General features: G+C 43.3%; 1 protein-coding gene across 2 annotated transcripts in view; it reads left to right on the top strand.

The window, feature by feature from the left end:
- The first annotated feature begins 10,689 nt into the window (after positions 1-10,689).
- ROBO1 (roundabout guidance receptor 1) overlaps positions 10,690-13,973 on the top strand; it is a 571,660-nt gene continuing 568,376 nt past the window's right edge. For both annotated transcript variants that reach the window (XM_083498490.1, XM_083498489.1), the window contains exon 1: positions 10,690-10,971. The gene's annotated coding sequence lies outside the window, so the exon portion shown is untranslated. The remainder of the gene's footprint in view (positions 10,972-13,973) is intronic.

Genomic DNA, 13,973 nt, shown 5'->3' with positions numbered 1-13,973 from the left:
CCTTCTAGCCTCAGTGTTTCTGATCCTCCAACCATGTATATGTTTGTATATGTGCACGCAACTCAGGATAACATTTCATGCTCCTGATAAAGTGGACTGTAGTCCATAAAAGCTTGTGCCATAACAACTTTGTTAGTCTTTAGAGTGCCACAAGACCTTATATTGTTTTTCCTGCAACAGATGGACATGCTTACCACTCCGGCAAAAGTAATATGGAGGCATCTTATATTTTCCTTACAACTTTATATGTTTGTAAATGTTGTGTGACATGTCCATAGCCTGTGAGATATAAATCACAATTGAAGAATGATGTTATGAGGTTGGTTTTAGCCCACTTATTATCGCTTTTATTGATCCCTTTAGTGAAAGGTAAAATGAGAGACGTGAAACTTCTTCCACGCCATCTCTTTCCCTCTCTTCCCAGTGACATGTAGTTTATCACAATGTGTGATGTGATTTCCGTCTGCTGTACTTCCTGCCTTGACCAGCCAGTGATCTGAAATAGGAAAATGTTCAGCATGATAACATCACATAATGTGTGTACGATAAACTATCCATTACTAGGAAGACTGGGAAAGAGATATAGAGCAGCAGCAGCTCCATGGCTCTTTCAATGTGTAGTTCTGATGCCCTACATGCTCTTGTTAAAAGAGTGAGCACAACTGCAGGAACAAACTTATCACAGTGGCAAAGATCCAGCACTCATAATATACTGTTAGACATGGTTTGATGGATTTATTGTTCCCAATTGATATGATTTTATCATCAGATAATCAGTGCTGGCCCAAACCATTTTTCTCCCAGAAGCAGAGAGCAAAGGATCCCTGCCCCACCCCTTTTGTTTGGGCAAGAAGCACTTAAAAAAAAGTCTGGCTGTACCAGTTTCTGCCTTGTCTATCCTCACTCCTACCCTGCATGGTGCTGCCTGAAGCAGGTCACTTCCCCCTGATGCATAGCAGAAGCGGCCCTATGCTATGTTTAGATGTTATGCAGTTCTGTTTTAAGAGACCCTTCACAGATTGTATAAGCAGAGAATGTTCTGCATTTGTGCAAAATCTCACCTTTCATCTGTTTTTAAATGTGATGATGGCCAGGGAAGTGTCATTGCTTTCTTTTTTAACTGAAGAGAAAGAAAAGGTTGAGCTTGAGTAAAGAGAGTTACAGAGGTTGGGGCAAAAGCTGAAAGTCGGGGGGGGGGAGGAGCTCACAGCTGGAAGGAATCTGAATGCAAAACTGAGTTTTAACAGAAAATTCCAGAAGATTGCAAATACTTAAGTATTTCAAAATGGGTTAATTAGTCTGTTAAACAGTGCCAGAAATATATTAAATTCTGGGGCTTCAGAATGAAATGTGCATGTGGTAAGGAATATAGTATATGGAGGGAAGGCGTGCGTATAGAACCTGAAGATACTCCTTTTCTGTGCATACAGCACGGGACAACTACCGTAATTGGTTATACCTCTGACACCTGTTTGGTGGGGATTGATTCCAGGAAGCGCTTTCCCCCTTCCCATAATGGGAATCAGCACTGCATATTCGGTGGGGTCCCTGGATCAGTGCTAATGTTACTTCAGGGAATTCAATATAGTTGCCATGAACTCACAACCGCTTGAAAAGAGCCCTTGTAATAGTGTCAGAAAAAAAATCCGCATTGGTGGTCTTAAGAAAACAGTTTGGCATAGGGACATGCTTCCAAGCTTACTTCACACAATCAAACACAGTCGTTCTCTTTCACACACACTTACCCACAAACATAAACAAACAGTACTCATTATCATACACAGACCCAGAGATCAGCCCCACACTACACAGTATAGAAGGTCACAGCCACACCCTGGCCTTAGTAAATGAGCAATAACATGTATTTATTTATTTATGTATGTATGTATGTATGTATGTATGTATGTATGTATGTATTTATATTATTCATTGTATTTATACCACTTAATTTCAGTATGGCTTCTAAGTGTTTGTGGTTACACACACACACACACACACACACACACACACACACACACAATGAAAGAGCAGCAGTACATAGCACAATATCCAGTTTATTAGGCTTATCATCACATCAAATGTCCTATGCACATTTACTTGAGAGAAAGCCCCACAAATCTAAGTAGTGCTGGCTTCTGATTGTGCAGGTTCCACTTGTAAAACAAATTGATCTTCGGCCAGTTAAAATGCAACCTCCAGCTTTTAATTATAAATGCAAACAATCCTGCAAAGAAGTGTTATCAATGGAACTGCTAACATGAAGTAGGAGCCTCATCAGTGGAAAAGAAAAACATGTCCAGCATTTGCTACTACCTGTAGCCATAATTTATGGACAGGGGTTGATAAAAGATTGAGCAGCTGCATTGTATTCTGCATGATCCTTGACACAAGACACTTCTAAGATTATTTTCAATTAAGCACAGCTCTTTGCTGTAAGCATCAGTTCACCATTAAGTATCAAACTTTTTGTCTTTATTTGATTTTTAAAGATCGGACAGGCTACCCTTCTTCCTACTCTCTTTCTTACTGGATTCCCAGTTTTGTCTTTGTTTTCATTACATATATTTTTCATTTCATTACATATATTTTTATTACTGAAGGAAAATCACATTGAACCCAAAACACAGTACAAATCAGTCATATAATGTTTGCACAGCTTCCACTAGTTTCAATAGGGAATGTAAAAGAGAACTTCCCACTGGATTTTTTCGTTAAGGTGTTAGAGATAAATTTAAAACTAGGTTCAGGGACTTGAGTTGGTTTTCTTTTTCAATGTTTAATGATTTATTTGCTCTGCTTGAATCAAGCTATTATCCATGCAGCGATAATTGATCAAGCAATTGCGTTTTAATTGTCTTAACAGAATGACTCAGTGATTCATTCCTCTTTGTTTTGTTTCACTAGAAAGTCATAATCTTTGCTCAGATGGTTAACTGCCCACCCACTTTGTCTATTAAACCAATCTGCCAGCTTTGGTTTATTAATCCCTATTGAACAGTCTAATGTGACAGTTCCCCTATACTTGGCTACTGTCTACTTCTACTACACTAAATCTGTACATTTTCAAACATATCTAAGGCTTTAAAGTTTCATGAAAAATGACAATATCATTTCTTTCTAACTGGCCACACTATTTTGCTTTTACAGTGATGAGTACAGTGTTGTATCTGATTAGCAATCAGTGACTGGAGATAAAATTTAGCAGACATCATTTTTACAATAGAGGTAATCAATACAAATGAAATATTATCATTTTTTCTACCATTACTAATCTTACTACATATGTAGCAGGCAGTTAATGAAAACTCAAATCTTGGAAATAATATTAAAATTCCATTGTAAGGTTCAAAATGAACAAAAAAATTGATTTACGAAGAAAACTTATTTGATCAGCAATTTTGAATAGCAACCTTCCCAATTCCTGAATTTTTTTTATTCCATACAAACACTAAAACGTTAATCCATTTTATCTTACTGGCGCATTAACAATGCAATCCTATGCATGTCTACTCAGAAGTGTTCCACACTAGGTTCAATGGAGCTTAATCCCAGGTTAAGTGTGTATATGGCAGGGATGAGAAACACCTTTCAGCCTGAGGGTCACTTTCCCTTCTGGGCATCCTTCAAAGGACACCACATCTCAGTGGTGGGCAGGGCCAAATTCATAAGTGGGCAAGCAATGAATGTGAATTTTACCTTTATTTAGTAAGTTGATCTTTGTCTACACACACAAACCTACCTCTCCATACTTCACCCAGGAAAGCAAGAAGCATTATCAGAGTTCAAGGACACATTCAAGAGGCAAGAATACTCAAGAAAGCTGCAAAGCAGGACTTATATGGGGTGTGGGCTGGGAAGAGGGAATGTGACCTGGAACCCAAGGGCCAGGTAGACAGATCTAAAGAGCTGCATTTGGCTCCCAAGGTCCCCCCATCCCTGGTGTATGGGACTGAGCCCATACTGCAGTCCTTTGAGTATTCAATACAATGGGAATAATGAGCATATTCCACATAAATTCGCTGTTCTGTAGGGTTTTTTTGTTTTTGTCTTACTAGGACCATAGCTGAAACCCAGAATGTACCAGTCACCATACAGCAACTTCTAGTATGGCTGTAGCATGTAGGTCATGCTGAATTTTTAAACTTTCAAATTCCAAAAATGAGGGGGCTGGCCGTGGTAGCAGAGAGCTTCATAACAAAGCCACCCAGCACACCACTCTGCAGGTACAGCTTGATAAACTGTGCAAATAGCAGTTCACCAGGAACTCTAAAAAAGAGATTTACACTTGGCAGTTGCTCAGGCAAGGGACCTTGATGCTCAGCTGCACTCCAAAAAGGTTGAATTGGTAACTTCCTTGTGTGGAAAACAAAGCCTCAAGAAAGATTTTCAAGAGTCAGAGTAACAAAACATCTCTCTCAAGAAAAAGATGAGTGATTCCAATATGTGGTCTCCCTAGTACGCGTTCTGCAGCGCAACTAATGTCCAAAATAACCAACAAACATGTCTCTGGTGAAAAAAAGGAAGTGGACACTTGCAAAACAGCAAGCCCACAATACACATTTCAGCATACTTCATCTTCAGGATATATTCCCATAGATAGAAGATATAGACAATGAAGTAAAATTAATCAAAATTAAAAACAAGTCTGTTCAGGACCACTCACTAAGTGGTTGACCGGTAAGAAGGCAGCATAGAAACCAGTCTGACATAATGTACCCATTTTTTTACTCAATTTACCCTTAAGGTTGGTCAACTAGTTACAATCTAGGGTCTTGCAGAAAGTTTAAGCCCAGGTTCTGGTGTGCTTGTTTGGAAATCCCTGAAGTCTTAGGGAGTTGGAGAGAACATTAGGATTATGATCCTTGACTCTATTGGAAAACAATCTGCAGGTGGAAAGGTGACTTATGTAGAGAGAGGAAAGGGAGAAATGGAGGCTGATACGGGGGGGGGGGGATAGATCATCATAGTTGGCAAAATGAAAGTCAGAGCTACCCATGGGCATTTATGTTAGGGGGCAGGCTTCATGTTAGGGGGGGCAGAACCTCAGATAGTTAAGTATTTTTATTGATTTACTTTCTTGGGGTGCAGTTGCCTCCCCTGCCTCCCTTGGCTATGCCCATGAAACTACCCCACAATATTGTCAAGAGAAGATGGTGACCATCTGTAGAAGCTTCTTTCAACCAAAATGGTACTCTACCATCTTCCAGGAACTCTTTAGGATGCATAAGCTTGAGGCATGAAAGCCTTATCAGACCTAAGAATATATCACCCCAGATGGTGTAAGTTGCATTGTGTCACGATGCGTCTCACCTTGAGCAGAGGTAATCAAACTAGAAGAGTGTGCCTTCACACTCCTTGATGAACAAAACTACTTGTGAGGCCTGAAAAGGCAAATCACAAAGGACTCCCATAGGTATAGTGTTATAATCTGCCATCCATCAATATCCTATCTCCTGAACACATCCTCTTGATGTAGTTTTTCAAAGTCTTAGGAGACCCTTAGTTTTCCAGCCTGCAGTGAAATTCTGTAACTTCATTCAGTGCTGGGCAGTATTGTTGAACTGACTGTCAAGACCCTTCTTAATGAGGAGGCAGTGGCGTAGCGTGGGGGTGCAGGGGAGCCGGCCGCACCGGGCGCAACATCTGGGGGGGGGGCGCTCGCACTTGCAGCTCTCTGCCCCTACCGGGTTAGGGGGCGCAAATTACTTGCCTTGCCCCGGGTGCTGACAAGCCACGCTACGCCACTGTGAGGCGGCTCCTAAAAACCTTCTAATTCCACCTAAAATGGCCTGCTCCAAAGAGACAGTCAGCAGAGGTCTCTGTCTACTGAGCAAGGCACACATACACTCCACCCCTCCACTTGAAAAAATGGTTTAATTTTGTTCTCATGGCAGGTGGCAGGGTGCTGGGGTACTTTAGTCCTCCTTGATAGCTTGGTAAACAACACAACATGTGTGCATAATTAAGGGAGGAGAGCCTTTAATTCATTAACACCTAGTAGTAAAGTAGTGCTATCACTTTAATTTTGTTGTGGCGTGGCTGCAATGTAGTCTGTTAGTCTGATTTATGAAAGCTGTATGTATGGGAAGATATTGGGCTTGTGATGGACATTCAAAAGACAGTAGTGGGGAGTGGAGATGCTAATATCTTTCTTCACCCTATCTATCATCCCAAGCCAGTTCAAAGTCTTCAGCAGAATGCAGAATAATTCTGCCTTGCTCAGACCACACCTGGTCTGTGTCCAGTTCTGGGAACCACAATTTAAGAAGGATATTTACAAGCTGGAGGATGTGCAGAATAGAGCAACCTAAGGCTGTGGAAACCAAGCTTTATGAGGAATGGTTGGAGGAGCCGGGTGTGTTTAGCCTGGAAAAGAGGAGACTGAAAGGAAATATAATTTAAAGGGCTGCCACATGGAAGATGGAACAAGTTTGTTTTCTCTTGCTCTGGGGGGTAGGAATCAAACCAATGGCTTCAAGTTACAAGAAAGGAGATTCTTACACATCAGGAAGAGCCTTCTGACAGTAAGAGCTGTTTGACAGTGGAGCAGACTCCCTCAGGAGGTTGTGGACTCCTCCTTCATTGGAGGTTTTTAAGCAGGGAGTGGAAGGCCATCTGCCATGGATGCTTTAGCTGAGATTCCTGCTTGCAGGAGGTTGGACTAGATGACCCTTGGGGTCCCTTCCAACTCTATGATTCGAACAGAAATTCCAGGTGTGTTTGTGAACAAGAACACTTTTCTGAAGTGCACATTTATCATAGCTGGATGGGATGCATTTTAAAGCTCAGGGTTTGGTTAGGGCTTCGGCATTCTGTTAAAAATAAGGATGTACCTGTTGCTACAACTCTCAGTGTTACAACAGGTTTATTTTAATATGTTATTTCCCCTGCAAGGATTTATTTCAGATGAGTTTCTTCATCACCAAATATTTTAAAATAGTTATTTAATCTTAAATACTATTAATACCACTCTTCACCTCCAGTGTGTTAGCAGACCTAAATATATAATTTTGGTACTTACCAATATCCAAAATGTTATATAGGAATAAGCTGGCTTTGAAATTTATGTGGGGCTCTATTTAATAGAGGGGGTGATCTGCTGAACCACTTGCTTTATATTAAATACAGTTAATGATTGTTTTGGCAAGCCATAACATTATAGTCTCTCTTATTTCAAAGAAATGAAGCAATCAAAAGAGTTGGGTGGGCATTCCTTATGCAAGTTTTATCATGCTGTATTTCACCAAACTGTAGACCTCTCCACTTCTGTGTAACAAGATTTCTTAATAAAAAAAAAGCATAATATAATAATATCTAAACCCAAAAGTTTTAAACAACCCCAATGTTATTAAGCCATCAGTAATTTAAAACTATTCCTGCCCAATATAGAAAGTGTACTTTCACAATGCAGCAGAAGCACATCTGAGAGTGCATAAGAATCATGCAAAGGCCACTGGAAATAGGTAAATCTACAAGGCTTTTTGAAAGGATTACAGACCTCATGAATCCCAACCAGCAGGCCCAATAGTCAAGTATGACAAATGCTGTAACACAAAACATCAGGAGGGCACCAGGTTGGAGAAGGCTGCAATGCAGTACTCCTATTGCTGTTTGTTGCAAGGCAGCTGGGCTGTGTAGTCTTTGGAGGTCAGGAATGCCTGAGATTTGCCAGAGCTGAGAGAAATCATCTGTGTGCTTCCACAGTGCTGCAGGGTTCAGAAGAGTTGTGGACTGGGTCCTTCGCCTTTTACTGCACTGAAGCCAGGATAGAATTTTAAAATGCTATAAAACTGCAGTTGTAAATACACACACACACACACACACACACACACACACACACTTTCACATTCTCTCTCTCTCTCTCTCTCTCTCACACACACACACACATACACAGTCTGTCTTCAGTTGGATTTATCACTAAAATATTTTAAACTGATACATTTCTTCCACTAACTTCGTATTCTTATTGATACTGTGCAATGTTTTACATGTTAAAGATCCAAAGATGGTTTCAAATCTTACCATTTATCAAGTCTAACTCATATTATGAAATCAGTGAACTAAAATGAAAATATAAAGTAAACCTAGTAATGAATGGCACATGATTATTTATGGCTGCTAAATTATGCATTATAAATTACTCTTTAACTTGTAGGCTACTAATCACTTCACTTATTCATTTCGATAAATAATCCTATGAGATAAGTCAGGCTAGTCAAACATGAGGCACCCATACATTACACAGATGCCAGCTATGTACTGTAACCCTCACATGCTTTATAAACCTTCCGCTTTTGCAATATTTGGAAGTCTGGAAAAAGCTAGAGAATTATCAACCACCATGCAAACAGCAATATGGGGACTTGACTTTGCCAGGCCCAAATTATATGACTGCATACCACAGATAGGATACTTGAAACTAGATTATAAGTGCTTTTTGCACTTTATGCATGGCCCAGGCATATCAGTGTTCATCCAGTGTTTACTTTGGTAAATGCAACATGAAAGGAGGAGATGACCATTTCCAAACACTTGAGGTCATGCAATGAAAACATGCTGATAAACTGAGATTTCTCTCAGCTGCCTATCCATGACAAGTTTTTGCATATATGCATCTCCCCTTCACACTTTATGAATAATGTCTAACTCGGACATTGAAATCAATGGGCTTCAATGGGTTTACTCTGTGCCCGACTAACATAGTAGAGCACTCTGTTTAGCAAACAGCAGTAATCTGCTGTTTAAGAGAGTTTCCTTTAGCAGAGAACTTTCAGACTCATTCATTTGCTTCATCCCAACAGTAATCAGCAAGAGAAAAAATGTGTTGCCCTCCAGACTTATTTGGACTTTTGTTTCTATCAGTCCCAACCAACATGGCCAGTGTTCAGTGACAATAACACCTGTAATCCAAAACATCTGGAAGGCACCAGGTTGGCTACCGCCCTTTTATTACAATAAAATGTGAAAAAATGAAGGGAAAGGGCATTTTTTATAAAACACTTGTCCAAGTTAAAATAGTGAGTCATTGCCAGATCAGGATTTTTTAATAGCCACGATTTCTAGACCAAGACTTATTTCGATTAGATTATCAACTTGAAATGATCGTTTGCTTCCAGAGGGGTAGTCATGTTAGTCTGTTGCAGCTAAAAAACAACAAAGATTTTTGTGGCACCTTAAAGACGAACTGATATACAGTGGTACCTCAAGTTACAAATGGCTCAGGTTACAAACTCTGCTAACCTGGAAGCGTTACCTTGAGTTGAGAACTTTGCCCCAGGATGAGAACGGAAATTGTGTGCCGGCGGCACAGCGGCAACAAGAGGCTCCATTAGCGAAAGCATGCCTCTTGTTAAGAACAGTTTTAGGTTAAGAAGGGACCTCCGGAACAAATTAAGTTCATAACTATAGGTACCACAGTAATACACATTTCCATGTGATAATTTTTCAAACCAAACCAAGGAATCTGTTATAACTTAACACACAGTAACAATATTACCTTAAGAACAACTGGACAGTCGTTTTATCTAGCAGCTATGTGATTATTTGCACAGGAGTGTTTAGGCATTTAATCTATGGGTGCTTCCCACATTCCTTTTGCTTTTCACCACCCAGAAAACTTCACATGACCTAAAGTGAAGCAAACCCTAATGAGAAGGCATTTGAAACGAGTTCTTCTAATTAATACTTCAGTTTGGTAATGAGTCAATTTGGAAAATGACTGCTTTCTGCAAGAGGAAAATTTGGGTGTATTAGGAAAAACGAGTACACCAACTGTTATACAAAGCAGCACAGTGGCAAATGGGATCATGCATTAAGGTTACTGACTCCATCACAAAGCTACAATTCTTAGCAAAATGCCAAGCCCTGCAGCAGCAGCAGCAGGCTTCAGTAACGCTGCATTTGAAGCTCTACCATCACCTTCTGACAGCGGTGCTGTGTGAGAGCACTTAAACTGTATTGTTGAGGGCAAAGTGGGAGTAACACTACTGATCATCTTTTTACACTTCCTGACATTTTTGGCCAAGACCAGGAGAAATGTGTGGGGGCACCAGGTAGAAGTAATTTTTCCAACAAGGGAAAAGAGAACTGGAGCCCGGCTGCTCTTCTTTCTTTGCCAGGGACCGGATCCCATAAAACTGTTACTCCACTGGTGCAAGCCAGCTGTCATTGCTTCAATGGTCTCTTTCTGGCAGTTTGGTACCTCCAGGAGCTTTGCTTTGAAGAAGAAGAAAAAAGGAAGTCCTCTCGCTCAGAATCACTAGAGCTCAGTTTTAAATGTGTTTAAGGCTCGGGGGAGCCAAGGAGTAATTTGGAGAGTGAATCCAAGGTCTTTCCAGGAACCCTCCGCTACCCATCTGAGCATTCTTCGCAAAAGTTGTTAGTTTTAGCATCTCACCCCTTTCCCCGCAACAATCCAGCACAAGGCAGTTGAAAACGGGAAAGGTGTGCACTGCCTTCTCCGGCATCTCTGCTGAATGTGGGTTTTATTCTGTTAAACCTCAGCAACACGTACCACCACAGCAGAGGTAACGAATCAATTCCAGGAGGGTTGCCCCCCTCCTTCGCCTCTCGTCTCCCCCTCCTCCCATTCATGGCTCCTCCAAAGCCGCTTGCAAATTGCTGCTTTGTAGTTTCCCTGCGATGGAGCAGTAGGACCCAGGGGCCTGCCTCAGCCACCAATAGAAGCTCATACTTGGATCTATTTGTATGCAATGCCTTCTGCTCTGCGCATTAATGGTAATACAGATAACGGGTCTGAAAGAATTCTCTTCTGAAGAAGGATTTGGTTTTCCGGAGTCCTGATACTGGGGAAGAGATCCAGTTTCATCCCTCTTTTCGAGTGAAAAGTCCTCTTGAATAGCTTGCCTGCTTGAACTCAACAGAAGGTCTCTGTATATGTTAAGGAAAGTTGCAAGGATTCTTTGAATCATGGAGCTGCTAGTTTTCTGACATCTTCCTTATCTCAGAGGGGTAAGTGCTTCAAGTTAACCAACCGAAGGATTTTTACCCGTCCACAAGTGTCATGTTTTCTTTCCTTTTTTAAAAAAGGGGGGGCGAGGGAGGGAAGCGATGCTGTATTGCAGTTATTCTGGATTTGAAACGGACAGGGGTCGTTTTAGGTGGTGGATCTATTTAGAGTGTTTCTTTTCTTTTCTTTTCTTTTTTAAAAAGCAACTGGCAGAGCGATTAAAAGATGAAATCCCAATGCCAATCTAACAAGTTTCTCTGATGCTCCCTTTATTGTCTGCTAAAGTTCTCGGATTACGAAGGGTAGGACTGCTACCAGGGCTAAGGAAGAAGTTGGAAAGCATCCCGGGCATGGGTTCAAAGGCACACGCTCTCTCTCTCTCTGAAGAGCAATTTTCACGTTGCATGGAGCAGCACAGCAAAAAAAGGGGGAGCCGTCCCTCCCCCACCCCTTGATTTATAGACTCAGTTGGGCTTGGAAAAGCAACTTTACAGAGTGATTTTTTCCCCTCTCTAGTAAAGCTTCTTTGGTGGTGCAGGCAGGGACTTCCTGCTGCTGCTATTTCTGAAGTGGGGTCTCACTGTAGTACTTTGCAAATGCAGTTTTGTGTGTGTGTGTGTGTGTGTGTGTGTGTGTGTGTGTGTCCGTCCCCTTCTACCTTCCCTTGTTGGCTTCCTCTTTACGGAGAGGGGGAGTGAGAATACCATGCATACTGAATGCCCTGCAAACTCTCCTCTCCCCAGCACTATATGCAGTTTGCGAAGGAAAGAAATTAACCCTTTAAGAACGTTTCACCTAACAGAAGATTTGTTCCTCCTCCCTTTCCTTCATAACCCTGGATTTTGTTTAAGAGTCAACCCCCTACACCCCCAAGGTAGCTGGGGGAAGCATATTGCAGGTGGGGGAGCCGTGCAGCGTCTGCATTGTGGATGAAAGGCTCCCTACTGCCGCTGCTGCGAGTAACTTCCCCCTCCTCCCTCTCCCTCTCCCTCTCCCTCTCTGCGAAGGACAGGGCGGCTACGGGGCGTGGAGTAGGACTGCGCCGAGAGGCGCTCTGCTGCGGCCGCCTTCGCCTAACACAATGGAAAGAGCCCCCTATAGGCTGGCGCCTGGCTACTGGATGGAAAGTGTGCGCGAGGCAGAGAGAGAGAGAGAGATTGGGGAGCTCGCCTGGTGGGCTGCTGCCGCAGCTGCTTGTGCTGCTGCTGCTGCTGCAGTCAGTTGCCGCAGCCGTCAGTACACCGTCTCTTCTGTCCGCTCACACACTCCCCCCCCCCCGCTGCGGCCACGACCTCTTTATTATTCGGGGAACGCAGGGAAAGAAATAGTTATATTGGTGGGACTCAGAGAATGACGGGGCTGGGTGGGGGCAGAGGCAGAGAGACACTCTGACTGACGCGCTCTCGAAAGGCAAAGGAATGTGTGTGGCCACCGAGGGCTTGCCCTTTTCAGCCTCCTTCCCGCCTCGTCCGCAATCCTCGTGTGGGGAGAGAAAGGTAAATACACTGGCGCCCGCTTCGTTCCCCCCCACCCGCGTGCTCCCCTCCCGCTCCTCCCAGGTAAGAGTCCGTTTCCCCTGCTTGCGAGGGTTGCAGAGAACCGCTGAGGCGATGCAGCCCACGTCGTCTAAGGCTGCAGTTCGAACCGCGCTTTCCTTTGAGTTAAGTCCCACTGAACGCTGTGGGGATACATTCAGTGAAAACAGGGTTGTGCTGTAGAACTATGTAATCCTAAACATGCATTTAATAAATAATAATAATAATAATAATAATTTAATTATTACATTTATATACTGCCCTTCCATCACGAGATATCAGGGTGGCTCACAGGATAAAATACACGGTAAAAAGCACAATAGTTAAAACAAAAACAACTGGAGAAGGCTGCCTGTTGGTGTAATAAATGCATACTCTCCAACTTTTTATGCCACCAAAGAGGGACACCCCCCACACCCACACCCACCCACACCCACACCCACACCATGCCACTACTGAACCCTGCCACCAGCTCCCTCCCCTGCCCCCCCCAGCTTCTTACCTTTGTTGGCTCTTTTTCTGCCATCCTTGTTGCCTCAGCCGCCACCAGGAAGGGCAGTGCTGCTGTGGGGCCTGCCAAGCCGCTGCCACTGCGAGGCCTGACAGGTTGCCCATGAGTACAGAGCCCAAGCATGCATGTATAACAAAGATACCGAAGGCATTTTGCTGCCTGTGGTGGGTCAGTGCCAAACCCACCCAACTCAATGTTCATGCCGCTCAAGGTTGGTGAAGTTATCCTGACGCCTGAGGTGGAAAATCCAACAAGTGCCTCTCTCCATCTCTGCCAGTAAGAGTTCAATAGGTATAATAAACCAGATAACTGCTGTTGGGGTTACATTCCAGACCCCCACACTCATAAGTGAAATAGTATAGAAAGTGGGGAACACCACCTGCAAAGTCTCCAAACACCTGTTTTCTGCTGTCTGGCTCCTCCCCCTTTCCCTCCCCACAACTCTCTTCAAGTAGAGTTGAAGCTCTGGCGCTGACAGGAGGCTGTGAGAAAGTAGTTATGGTGGTGCTACCTCTCATTGTCCTCAACCACACACTACCTGGCGGCATCCCACTGGTATACATGATTCCACATCTTACGGCGTAGTCCATTAGGCCAACAGGTCCAAAGTCTGGTCAGGCCAGGCTCCTGCCTCTGCAGCTGATCTAGGGGTCAGGGCACCTAGAGGCCAGTCCCACACAAACACAGTCCCAAAGAGCTCCCTGGGACATCCAAGCCATGGTCCACCCAAGGTGGGAAGCTGAGCAGACATATCACCTCAACTCTGCATGCTGATTGCAGCATTTGGGCTTGATGAGGCATGTGAGCCTCACCTGCTCCAAGCCTATTCCAGCTGAGGAATCACACACTTCTTCCCAGAGCTAACAAGTCCCACCTGGCCAGCTAATGAGCTGGACTATGGGCCCTTGCCTGTCTCAGCATCCTGGAGCACACTGCCTGCTGCTTCCTACACCTCAGA

The sequence above is a fragment of the Podarcis liolepis genome, assembly GCF_965112155.1.
Source record: "Podarcis liolepis genome assembly, chromosome: 4".
NCBI classification, from domain to species: Eukaryota; Metazoa; Chordata; class Lepidosauria; order Squamata; family Lacertidae; genus Podarcis; species Podarcis liolepis.
The sequence above is the reverse complement of the archived record's forward strand: the minus strand, read 5'-3'. Positions and strand labels throughout refer to the sequence as shown.